The sequence below is a fragment of the Gossypium hirsutum genome, chromosome A04 (genome assembly GCF_007990345.1).
Source record: "Gossypium hirsutum isolate 1008001.06 chromosome A04, Gossypium_hirsutum_v2.1, whole genome shotgun sequence".
NCBI classification, from domain to species: domain Eukaryota; kingdom Viridiplantae; phylum Streptophyta; class Magnoliopsida; order Malvales; family Malvaceae; genus Gossypium; species Gossypium hirsutum.
Genome location: NC_053427.1, coordinates 25,268,999 through 25,283,560, shown reverse-complemented (window position 1 = coordinate 25,283,560; position 14,562 = coordinate 25,268,999).

The following is a 14,562-nucleotide window of genomic DNA, read 5'->3' as shown; positions in this document are numbered from 1 at the left end:
GCCGTGTGAAGTCTGCACCTATTTTATGAAAATTAACTAACCACACGGCCTAGCACATGGGTGTATGGCTTGGCCGTGTGACTTCAATTTGTTCATGACTTGCAAAACAGAGAGTTACACGGGTTAGGGACACGGGCGTGTGTGACCACACGGCCTGCCCACCCGAGCATGTCCCAAACCACACGGGTGTGTGACCCCTGTTTATAGAAAAAGTTCCCCTGTTTATAGAAAAAGTTTTCTAAGTTTTATAGAAATTTCCTGAGTTATCGGTTTAGTCCCAACCCACTTCCAAAGCATGATTTGGGCCTCATAGGCTCGTATTAGGGACTTTATGATTGAATACAAATGGTTTTAATTTGGATGCAAATTTATGACTCGATTTGTATGTTTGCTTGCGATGTAAGTCTGGTAATGCCTCATATCCTATTCCAGTGTTGAATATGGGTAAGGGGTGTTACATGGGCTGGCAAGAAAGCAAGTGTGTCCACTTCAAGTACTCCTGTTGCTCGTCTTATTGAGGCTACTCAGCTGGTTGGCTCATGATAATTATTGCTAGTAATTCTTTCAATAATCTCGTAAGCATCATTATAAGACTTAGAAAGACTTAGAAAGAATGGCTCCATTTGCAGAAGCATCTACCATCATTCTATTATGAATATTGAGACTAATATAGAAAGCCTCCATTTGAACGCAACAAGGAATGCCGTGATGAGGGCATTTTCGCAATAACTTTTTGAGTCGCTCCTATAACATCCTGAATTAGGGCCTAGTTGGAATAGTGGTTTTGAGACCACAAATCTGAAATAGAAATAACTATTTTATGATTCTCATGAGGTCTATGATATGATTTCATGCTTGTGTAAAAGTTTCATGAAGAAATTCTATGCATAAAATGTCTAATTGAATTTTAGGGACCAAATTGAATACAATGCAAAACTTGCATTCTAGAAGATTTAAGCATGAAATTGCTTTAGATTATGAACTAGAGGGTCCTAATTAGCAATTTGACCAATTTTTATATTTTTGGACAAAAATGAACATGCATATTAAAAATTTGAAAGAAAAACCCTAAGGGCATTTTGGTCATTTGGTAATTAAAAGAACAAAAAGGGAAAATCAAAGAAAAAATGTATCCATCTTCTCAAAGTGCTAGCTGAATTTCTCAATAGCCATAGCTAGGGTTTTGTTCAACATTTCCAAGCTTGATTGTAAGTGCTCCCTAGCCCCGTTTTTAATGTTCTTTGTATTTTTGAAGTCTTTGAAGCATGATCTACCCATTTCTAGCTATATTTTGAGCTAGGTTTCATGTATGAAATTTGACCCATGTGTAACATGTATGTATTTTGTTGATTAATGGAGGAATATGAATGTTTGATGCATGATAAACATCTTTTACTAGGTGATTTTTAGTGAAAACACCTAAAAAGGGGACTTGTTCGTAAAAGTGTAAAAGTGGGTAGTAAAAATGTGAAATAGAGGAAAATATGGGCTGAAATGAGCATGATATAGGCTCGGCTAGGCTTGGGTAACAAAGAAAAGGCATGCATTTTATTTTATGAGCCTAGGGACTAAATTGTAAATAAATGAAAAGTTAAGGGTAAAAAGGTAATTTTACCAAAGCATGAATTATGGATTGATTTGAATAATTAGATTAATAAACAAGTTAAATTTGGCATTATAGATCAAGAAAAAACATGATACAGGTCTTGATCGAGGGAAGAATAAAGTATACGATGATTAGGCTCGATTACCATCATTTTGTACCAAGGTAAGTTCATGTGTAAATATTGCAATGATATATCATGTTTTTAATATTTTGTTAATGTATGAATTTATATGATTACTTATTATGTCAAGTGTGTGAATGATGTTGTAATCTATGAGCACGAGATTGTGAATGAATTCGACGAATATGAGATATCGAAAAAACCCCGTTTGAACCATAGGAATAATTTAGGATACAATGTGACATGTCACTAGGAACTATGTGATTATGAGCTCATAAGATTATGTGTATATGTGACTATGTGAATCAGGGTGTTGTTCTTGTACGTTCTACTGGTGTTTGGGTAACCCGGCATGTGTTGCGATTACCTATCAGCTTGTGTGAGTAGCCCGTGTAGTTACGTCTTGGCTGTCAGCTTGTGTGAGCAGGCCCATGATTAGCTCGTGAGCGAGCAATATTTTATTGTGATATGAGTAGCATGTGGCTACGTTTGAAGCACTATGTGTAAGTCTTCCGTGTATCTAATAATATTTCGAGTGTTCAACAGGTAAACTTGTGAGTCAATCGACACGTAAATCAAAGAAGAGTGAATATGACATTGTCATTTGAGTTGGTACAGGTATGTACGATAAACTCACAAGTATGAGCTCAATATGTGATGAATTTTTGGGTAAGATTGAAAATGTGTAAGTTATGTTTACAAATTTAAGTTAAATCTATGAGTTCAGAATAATACATACGTAAATCTATACTATGTTACTAATGTTTATATATATATATACATATCTATGATTATTGTTGCTATTTATTTACATGTGAACTTACTAAGCTTCATGCTTACTCCCCTCTCTTTTCCCATTTTCTTATAGTAATGCCAAGCTAACCTGGGAATTGAAGAAAGTCGGAGGCTCGATCGCACTATCAACTGGACATTTGGGTATAGTTAGTCTCAATGTTTTGAGTATAGCATGTATAGGGACTTGGTCTATTTGTTATATTTCATACTGGTCTAGTCAAATGTGTTGGCTTATATAAATATTTGATTTATTTGTATATGGCCATGTGATATGGTCCATGTTGATCATTTGGGTTGTAATCCTAATCAGTTATACATGCATTAAATGTTATTATGTTTGATGTGTTTGTTTGTGGATGAGATATGTGATGAATGGAAGATGTGCTAAATGAAAAAATCATGGTTAATATGTATGCTCAATCTATGGTGTAATTAGGTAAATTAAAAGTATGTTTAGCATGATGAATGAATATGAAATTGGTGTGGAATGCCATATGAAAGTATGATGTTTTGGATAAGCGAGATGTTGTCATGAGAAAGGCATGACATAATCACATTTGTGAGTCTTTAAGTGACTAAATGGACTAGGTTGCATGTCATCTTAGATGAATGAGTAAATGAGCATTTAAGGGTGACCAATGGTTTGAAAAATAGCCTCAAATTTGTCCACACGGGTAGACACACGGGCGTGTGTTAGGATGTGTGTGACACACAGTCTGCTCCAGGGGCATGTTGCTAGACCGTGTGTCCCTTGCACCCTAGTTATTGCAAACAAAATGCCCAGTAGTAAACACACGATGATTGTGTGATTCGTAACAAGTAATAAATATTTATAATGAAGATCAAACCTAGACTAACTATTATCGCGATGTAGGCAAGTGTACCTATCGAACAGTAGTATAGTTTTAGCAAGACCAGATTGTCGAACCCAAAGGAACTAAAAGTACTAGTAATGACTATCTCTTTATTATCTAGCCGAAGAATAAAAGGGTTTGTTTTAATTAACTGATTATCTAAACTAAGAACGCACAGAGAAAACAATTGGGGAATTGCTTTTAGGAAAATCGATTGACTTGAGACAATACCTAAGGAAAAATCCACCTAGACTTTACTTGTTATTCTGGCTCCGAATCGGATGATTTATTCATTCAACTTGTTCCATAGAGATCCCTAAGTTATGTTATTATCCCTATTCAAGACTAATAATGTCTAATCCCTAGATTGAATAACTGAGACTTTTCTCTAACTAACACCCTAGGGTTGCATTAACTCGATCTATGGATCCCCTTATTAGGTTTCACCCTAATCTGGCAAAATCTTGTCACCCTATTTCTAGGCGGGCAATCAACTCCGCTTAATTATGACAAATGTACTCTTAGACAGGGTCTATTCCTCCTCTGAATAAGAGCGCCTCTTGAATCAGTATCTTGGGATATCAAAACAAGAATTAAGAACACATAATTAAGAACAAGTTAAATATTTATCATACGATTCAGAAAATAATAACAAGATTCGTCTTAGGTTTCATCCCCCTTAGGTATTTAGGGGTTTAGTTCATAACTAAATAAGAAAACATCTCAGAAGAATAAAGAATACAAACATAAAGAAAACCCAAAACTCCTGAAGGGAAATTGAGGAGAGATCTTCAGTCTTGATGATGAATCCACCTTCTGAGATGGATCAATCGGCTTCCTTGGGGTAATTCCTTACCCCCCTTCTCCGTCTCCCTTTTCTTCCTCCTTTTGGGTGTATTTATAGGCTTTGGAATGCCTAGAAGCCCTCAAAATTAGCCTTTTCCGAATTGGACTCAACTTGGGCTCGACAGGGACATGTCCATGGCACACACCCATGTTCAATTACTTCAGGTCGTGCTCAAGCCTGCCAAATTGACACGACCGTGTGGTTTGCCCGTGTGAGGAGGTCCAGGCTGTGTTGATTTTGTACTTTGGCCCATTTTCTCCGTTTTTGGCCCGTTTCTCGTTCCTTTCGCTCTCCTATGCTCTCCTAGGTATAAAACATGAAGTTAAAGCATTAGGAGCATCGAATTCACCAATTCTAATGAGAAATCATCCATAAAATGCATTAAACATGGGGTAAAAATATGTATAATTTACGGTTTATCAAATACCCCCACGCTTAAGGATTTTGTTGTCCTCAAGCAAAATCCTCAACTCATAATCAAAATAAGTTCTCCTCAACTTATAATTCTTATCGATAATATCTCAAAATAATCAATAGATAATCATACATTGAGAATTCAACTAAAAGAACATAAAAGTTTCAAACATTCCAAGTTGAGTATTTAATCATGCAAACATAGGTGTCTCTCCGCATCTAAGTAATTACCTTTGATTCAGAATATCACAGAGTTTCACATCCTCACTAAAGATTCATTCAAATCACTCGAGGTGTTTAAGGACAATAAATGAAGCACTCAATAGTCAATAATGAAAAGTCATTACCATAGGCTTGCATGAAAATCAAACCTCCACCACTGTAATTTAAGATGATACATCAATCAAAAGGTCTTTAGAGGGTTGTAATGAGGCTTGGTTAGGGGGTGTGGTCACAAGCTGAAAGAAAGGGTTAGAATCGAGATTGAATTGAAAATTTTGGCTAACTAGAAAAAGAGTTAATCTTCACTTGCGTACAACCAGAATATGAAAGTACAGATATGTATACATAGTTCTTTTTTTTCTTTTTTTTTAAGAACAAGTTAAATAATAGACTAACTATTAAGAACAAAACATAGCTAAGAAATCCATCCAACTCAAATCTTGACAAAAATAGGGATTAAATTGGGGGATCTCAACAATAATGGGTTAAGGGTTAATATTATGGGTAATACAAGAAATGGCTTGTTAGGCTCAAGGGGGGTTACTAGGGGTTAATCGTGAAGGTAGGGTTTTCATGGAATGAGTGGGTTAATCCTAAGTGCCTTAATCATTTTGACATATCAAATCAAATGGTGTGGTCTCGACATGCATAATCAAGCAAGTTCTAGAATAACAATTCAATACTAACGCACTCAAAGAAATAATAAAAGTGAGCATGAAAAAAATTAATAGATGCTCAAAAGGCTCAAAAATCTCACAAAAAATTATGGCTTTTTGATGTTTAGACTCGTGAATTCCAATTCAAAGTAATACCTAGACTTTGGGAAACAACCTATAATTTTAAATTCTTAAAAGTCAACTTATCATGATTGATTCTCTAATGTCTTAAAGTTTAAACAATGAATGCATAAATGCGTATGTTTTAATTCAAGATATATCAATCAAAATCATAAATCAATTAAAATTTATCCTAAATATGATATGAGAGCTTTTCAAGAGAATAAGGTGATCATTCAGGGATTTTCTGATAATGAAATAAATACCCCCACACACTTAAGATGTACATTGCCCTCAATGTACAAAAATAGATATTTAGAGTATAAAAATAAGATAGGGGGAGAAGTGAAACTTCCTGTATGATGAAATCCTCGAACTGGAGTTCTGGAGAGGAATTGGTTCGAGAGTGGAGGAGGATACTCCGGTGGTCGTAGAGGTTCATTAGGCCATAAGTCCTGCAACAAAAGAAGATTGTATCTAGTGGTAGCTATGGTCATGGTCGATCAGGACATTGCAGTCGTGGAGAACCTTTCCCGGTGGAGTTTTAGTTCCTATGTGACGATGAGCTTAAGAGCTCTATATAACTGTGATAAAATCAGGAACTTTTTAAGGGATATTAGGAAGAATAATTACATAAAAATAAAATTTCTAAAATCTAATAAAAATAAAAAGTAGTTTCAATAAAAATTAAAAACATAAAATAAGAAATAAATATTTCTAAACATCTTCATCGCTGGATGGTTCACGAGGTGGGACTGGCGATGAGATGTGGAGGTGTTGACAAATCTGCTGTAGAGTAGCATCAATGTTGTCAAATCGTTGAAAACACTGCTGCTCAAATCGGGTGAGGCACTCAGAGATGTCAGCATATGAAACCGTCGCATGAACTGGACGAGAAGGTGGTGGTGGCTGAGTCAATGGGCCCTCGTGCTGTGGGGGGACATCATCAGGAATGTCCTCGTATGCCTCCTCCACGGTAGATTGGGTGAGACGATACTGGGGAGGGTAGGTTCCTCGGCGCCTCTCGATCATCCTCATGCTAAGCATGCTCGAGATGCCTTGTGAAGATTTCTGGCCGATGAGGGTGAGGGAGGATTCTTGGGCCACGGTGTTGAGGAGCCCTAAGTGTTGTGCAAGGACATGTCATCGACCTTGCGACATGCATCATAAGAAGTAGATGTCGTGGGTGTTGACGACGCGAGTGCTCTCTCACCTCCCTATAATCGTGGGAGAAATGTATGTGGCGACTGAGACCATGTAGTTCATTCTCCTCCCTGAATTCCTTCGTATATAGGCCTAGTGCAGCAGCAAACTCTGGGACGCTTAGTTGGTAGATTAATCCGCCTAGGCAAAACTGGACTGTGTCGGGATCATCGTACCTTGTCATTATGGTCTGGAGATAGAACGTTGAACAGAGTTCCATCGTGAGCTTGAGGTATGTCAGCTCGATAATCCCAAAGAACAGCTCCCACGAGTCGGTGGTTAAGAGAGCCCGAATTGCATCAGCCATCTGGACTTGTTCTACGGTAGCCCAGTCGATGCAGCGGCTTGCTGCTAAAGGTCGGGCCCGAAGTATTTGGAAGAGCTCTTCTTGGGGCCCTCGTGGAAACTGTAGGAGCGGGTGACGAATTTCCGCGGTCGGACCCGCGGAAGATGACGCTCCCTTCCTCTTCTTCGAGGCTTGTATGGCGATTTTCTTTCCTCATGAAGATGAAATTGAAGGCCTGTAATATAGAGAATAGTAATAATAGGGACACATATTCGAAGGGGAAGTAAACTATTTCAGCCAAGACTACTAATATGAAGCAAACTCAACCACAATAATAATGAGAATGAGAATAGAAATGTAATGGGTATAAGGTTTTCCTAGTCTCAATTTAACATAAATTGTATGGTAACTAACCTAGAAATGCAATTTAAATGATAGACATTGGCATGATAATAGCATGAAAATGAGCATAGTAATGTCATGGATATGAGGTGTGCCTAACAACTTGATTTAATTTGAAATGTATAATAAAGAACCTAAAAATTGCAAACTAAATGATAAAGTAATAAAAAAATGAAAACTAGTTTAAAAGTAATGGAGCTTATTGTAATAATAAGCATTAATAATGAGTAAAATAGAAAGGAAAAGAGTAAAAAAATGCTAAGGGAAAGAGATTGAGCTTTAAAAACGAAGTTGAAGGCGGCGCACGAGGGTGGCAGGGGGCCGTGTGGAGTTACAGCAGCTAGGGTTAGGGTTTTGAAAGGGGAAGAAGATGAACAGTGTAATTCCCCGTACCCAAGATCGTCGCCGGAGTCAAATACGAGATGTTAACGGACTTAATTCATTACTTATACAGCTCAAATAATTTATTTTTAGAACTTCCAGACAAGCTAGCAATCTGTGCTATAGTCGCTTACAAATTCATATCTCGAGTTCCGAAACTTGAAATCCAATTCCGTAAATTTTTCCTGAAATTAGATTCATATATCTATCTACTAATTATTTTCTAGAATTTTGGGTCAGGCCAATTAGTACAGTTTATTAGTTAAAGTCTCCCCTGTTTTAGGGTTTGACTTCTTTGACCTCTGTCTATTACGAATTAGATTTCTCTCTGTAAAGATTTTCAAAGACTACAACGTTTATTTCTCTTAAAACTAAACTCAATAGGGAATCTGTACATATAAATAATGACTTCTAATTAGTTTTTTTAATATTTATGGTGAATTCTTAAAGTCAGAATAAGGGATCTAGAAATCACTCTGGCCTTGTTTCACAAAAATTCAAATATCTCGTAAAATATAATTCATATACCTGTTTTGTTCAATCCATATGAAAATAGACTCATTAAGCTTTGATTCATTAACTTATTCATCATTTAAATCAATTTTTACTATTTTTAGTGATTTTTCAAATTCACATCATTGCTATAGCAATATTCTGTTTTATAACAAATTTCACTTTACTATAGATTTCCATGGACTAAATAGCATTTTAAACATACATGGCATCAAATATGACTTAGATTTTCACAAACCCTTTTCTTACCAAACCATAACCAAGCCATAAAATCATTTACACAAAGTGAGTATTTTGCCATACATGCCACATTCAAAATACACAAGCCATTTTACCAATTTAGGCCTTCGGATAGTGTGAACAAGTCTTCGACCTATCCCGATTCTCAAGCCAGCTTGTCAAAAACTACAATGAATGAAAAGGAGGGGGTAAGCATAAATGCTTAGTAAGTTCATATGCAAATAGAAAGTAACATAATCATGCAATTCCACATAAAACATCGTTTGCATAAACAACATCAAGACATTCATGTTTCGTTTTCATTTAATATCTTTCAATGATTTCATCATACCAAGTTCTCAACCCCAGGATTTAAGCACATACCTGTCAAATTTTCTCATTCACCACACTTACCAATAAATCACCTTCGTTTTAGGCATTCTTCTCATTCACTTAAGATTCACCCGTTGAACCCATCGGAATATAATTCGAATACGCGGATTTCATGAACGTAAGTGCCATACCCATAGCGAGACAAACTCAATAGCCTGCGGAACTTATGTAGCCAAGCTACCATGTAACCCGCCCATAAGTGAACTCAAACTCAACTCAACGAGCTCGGGCGTTCACATCCATAAGTGAACTCGGACTCAACTCAACGAGTTCGGATGCCTAGTTACATCTCACGAACTCATACTCAACTCAACGAGTTCGGAACTCAAATATCCTAGTGACGTGTCATTTTTATTATAATCTATTCCCAAGGTTCAAACGGGTTTTTTCCTCGATTACACATTTTTTCCATCTTCCACGGAATATCGAAATCGATACTTCAGTGATAGTTCATACTTATCAAGTAATTCACATAATTACATATTATTCAACAATAACCACAAAATATAACATTTCATGATAATAATAGGCATCATATCATATAAACAACATTAAATTGCTTAAAATGACAATTATGTTACTACATTTACACATGAACTTACCTCGATATAAAATATTAGCAATCGAGCCTATTCTTCGTAAACTTTGTTTTTCCCTCGATCACGACTTGAATCTCGTTTCTCTTGATCTATAATGCAAAATTAATCTTATTTAATACATACATTCATCAAAACAGTCTTTAATACAAACTTTGGCAAAATTACATTTTTGCCCCTAAACTTTTTCATAATTACACTTTTTCCCCTAGGCTCGGGAATTAAACTTCATCCCTTATTCTTATATTTTATGACATGCTGATCATTTTTCCCTTCTATAGCAACATCATATTCACACTCTAACATGCACTTATGACTATTAGGTATTTTTACCGATTAAGCCCTTTTACTCGTTTTCACTTAAAACCGAGTAGTACAAGTTGTCTAACATAATTTAAAACCTCATATTCTATCATAAAACACCAAAGTAAACAAATTTCACATATGGGTATTTTTCCAAATATGAACCCTGGGTTGAATTATTGCTAGCATAAGCTTAATCGAGCTACCGGGATTCCCAAAATGTAAAGAACATTAAAAACGGGGCTTGGAATCACTTACTATGGAGTTTTAAAGCTTGAAACAAACCCTAGCTATGGAGAACCCTTGAAATTTCAGCCTAATGAAGAAGATGGACAAAAATTGGCTTTTAATTTTGTTTCTAAATTCATTTTAATAACTAAATGACCAAAATGCCCTTCCTACTAAACTTTCAAAAAAATTCCATCCATGTCCAATTTTTGTCCATAGACTTAGAAGTTGGTTAAATTTCTATTTAAGACCTCCTCATTAATATTACAAAGCAATTTCATACTAAAAACTCCTAGAATGCAAGTTTTGCCAATTATTCGATTTAGTCCTTAATTTCAATTTAAGCACTTTAGGCATAGGATTTCATCACGAAAATTTCACAAAATCATGCAATCATATCATAAACATCAAAATAATTATAAAATGGTTATTTCTATCTCAGATTTGTGGTCACAAAACCACTATTCTGTTTAGGCCCTAATTCGGGATATTACAACTCTCCCCGTTTTAAGGATTTTCTTCCTCGAAAATCTTACCGGTAAACAGGTGTGGGTATTGGTTTCTCATAGTTTCCTTAGGTTCCCATGTAGTCTCTTCTACCCCGTGCTTTTGCCACAATACTTTCACGAGAGCGACACTTTTATTTCTTAGTTGTTTGACTTCTCGAGCTAAAATCTTAATCGGTTCTTCTTCGTAAGTCATATCCAGTCGTAGCTAAACTTCTGTCGGTGAAATTATATGTGAAGGATCCGAACGATACCGACGTAGCATAAATACGTGGAAAACATCATGTATCCTCTCTAATTCAGATGGCAATGCTAATCGATAAGCTACTGGTCCAATTCTTTCAATTACTTCATACGGTCCAATAAAACGCGGACTTAACTTACCCTTCCGTCCAAATCTAAGGACTTTCTTCCATGGAGACACTTTAAAAAATACCTTATCACGAACTTGAAACTCGATTTCCTTTCGTTTCAAATCCGCATAAGATTTTTGTCTATCTGAAGCTGCTTTCAAACAATCTCGAATCACTTTCACCTTTTCTTTGGTTTCTTTTATTAGATCAACTCCATAAATCTGATTTTCCTTGAGTTCAGTCCAATACAATGGCGTCCGACATTTACGACCATACAATGCTTCATAAGGTGCCATCTTCAAACTCGTCTGATAACTATTATTATAAGCAAATTCTACCAACGGTAAGTACCTCTCCCAACTACCTTGAAATCCCAATATGCAACATCTAAGCATGTCTTCAAGAATTTGAATTACTCCCTCTGATTGTCCATCAGTTTGTGGATGAAAGGCAGTGCTGAAATTTAACTTCGCACCTAATGCCTCTTGCAACTTTTGCCAAAACCATAAAGTAAATCTCGGATCTCTATCCGAAATGATTGACAAAGGTATTCCATGAAGTCTAACAATCTCACGGATATATAGTTCAGCCAAATTATTAAGAGAATAATCCGTATGTACCGGAATAAAATGAGCCGATTTAGTCAGTCTGTCAACTATTACCTAGATGGAATTTTTCTTCCCCGGAGTTAACAGCAAACCTGATACAAAATCCATAGTAATCCGATCCCATTTCCATTCAGGAACCATGATAGGCTAGATTTATCTCGAAGGTAGTTGGTGTTCAGCTTTCACTTGTTGACAAACTAAGCACTTTGATACAAACTTGGAAATATCTCTTTTCATTCCACTCCACCGGTACATTTTCTTCAAGTCATTATACATTTTCGTACTGCCCGGATGAACCGCCAAACAACCATTATGTGCTTCATGCAAAATCTTTTTAATCAACTCATCATTTTTCGGTGCACAAATCTGATTTTTAAATATTAAGCAACCATCAGAACCGATTCTAAAATCTGATCCCGTATCAGCTTCACACTGCTTTCTCTTGGCTTGCAAATATTGATCATTTTTTTGAGCTTCACAAATCTCTTGTAAAAACATCGGTCTTGCTCTTAACTCTGCTAGAATCGAACCATCATCTGATACCTTTAACTAAGTGTTCATAGCTTTCAAAGCAAATAACAACTTTCTTCTCAAAGAATCGGCAACCACATTTGCTTTTCCCAGATGATAGTCAATAACAAGCTCGTAATCTTTCAACAACTCCAACCATCTTCGCTGTCTCAAATTCAAGTCTTTCTCTGACATCAAGTACTTATGACTTTTGTGATCTGTATATACTCGGTACTTTTCACCATACAGATAATGTCGCCAAATCTTCAAAGCAAACACTATAGCAACCAATTCCAAATCATGAGTCGGATAATTCCTTTCGTGAGATTTTAACTGTCTCGAAGCATAAGCCACCACTTTTCCTTCTTGCATAAGTACACATCCTAAGCCATTTCGAGAAGCATCACTATACCCCACAAATTCTTTACCTTATTCGGGTTGTACCAACACTGGTGCTTTAATTAATAACTTTTTCAATTCTTCAAAACTTTGTTAACATTCTTCCATCCACTCAAATTTAACATCCTTTCGAAGTAGTCTAGTCATAGGAGCAGCAATTATAGAAAATCCATTTACAAACCGCCGATAATACCCAGCTAGTCCCAAGAAACTTCTAACCTCGATTACATTTTTCGGTGGTTTCCAATCAACAATGGCTGAAATTTTACTAGGATCAACCCGTATACCATCACCTGAAACAATATGACCTAAAAATCCAACTTCCCGAAGCCAAAATTCACTTTTACTGAACTTAGCATACAGCTGCTTATCTCTCAAAGTTTACAAAACTATCCTCAAGTGCTCAGCATGCTCTGTCTCATCTTTTGAATAAATTAAGATGTCATCTATAAACACCACAACAAATATGTCCAAGTATGGCCGAAATATGGATTCATTAAATCCATAAACACAGCAGGAGCATTTGTCAACCCGAATGGCATAACTAAAAATTCATAGTGACCATACCTTGTTCTAAAAGAAGTTTTAGGCACATCCGACTCTTTTACTCATAGCTGGTAGTACCCAGATCTCGAGTCAATCTTTGAAAACAATGTCGCTCCTTTTAGCTGATCAAACAAATCATCAATTCTTGGCAATGGATACTTGTTTTTGATTGTCACCTTGTTTAATTGCCGATAGTCAACACACAATCTCATAGAACCATCTTTTTTTTTCACAAATAACACGGGAGCACCCCAGGGTGAAAAACTCGGTCTCACAAAGCCTTTATCAGTCAACTCTTGCAACTACGACTTTAATTCCTTCAACTCTACTGGTGCCATTCTATACGAGGGAATCGAGATCGGATCTATTCCCGGTATAAATTAAATACTAAATTCTACTTCCCTGATTGAAGGCAAACCCGGCAATTCTTCTGAAAATACATCCGCAAATTCACACACAACCGGTACTGATTCAACTTTATTTTCAATTTCTTTTGTATTAATTACATACACCAAATAAGCTTCATAACCCTTTCTCAAATATCTCCGAGTCGACATCGAAGAAATCATACTAGATAATGCCTCTGATTTGTCTAGTTCAACCCGCAGAATTTCACCACTTTCATACTTTAATTCTATAACCTTTTCTTTACAATTTACTATAGCATCATGCAATGTCAACCAATCCATACCCAAAATAACATCAAATTCATCAAACGGCAACAACATCAAGTTGGCCGGAAAGTAATGACCCTGAATCATTAAAGGGCATTTCTTGCATACTTTATCAACTATCACACATTTGCCTAGCGGATTTGACAATTCTGTGTTCTCAATAGGTATATTCATACTAGACACCAATTTCATGCACACATATGAATGAGTAGAACCGGGATCAATCAAAGCAATAACATTAATATCATAAAGAGAAAATATACCAGTAATCACGTCAGGTGATGAAGCATCTTCACGTGCCTTTATAGCATAAGTTTTAGCTGGAGCCTTTGCTTCAGATTTAGCTGCTGAATCTCTGGCTACATTCTTGCTGCTTGCTTCATTTCCAGCTTTTCTCGAATATCTTCCCCTCGAGTCTACACCAGTAGCTTTTACAGTCTGAAATTTTTCTTTCTCGATCCTCTCTGGGTAGTCTCTAATAAAATGATCCGGAGAACCACACCGAAAACATTCATTCTCTCTACATGGGCCAAAATGATTTCTGCCACACTGCTGGCACTCGGGCTTAACAAATCTCGTATTTCCCACACTAGCCGCAGAAGTAGTCTGAGATTTAGGACCCACATTTTGCTTCTTAAAATTTCCACATGATTTTCCAGCCGAAACCTGTGAACAAGGATTCATATTTCTAGATTTTCTGGATTGCTATGAGAATGAACTGCTCGTCGGTCTTTTCTTCCAATTTCTAGTCTCGGCCTTTACTTTTTTCTTCTCTTTAAGTAGTTCTTCAGCCTTGCAAGCTCGATC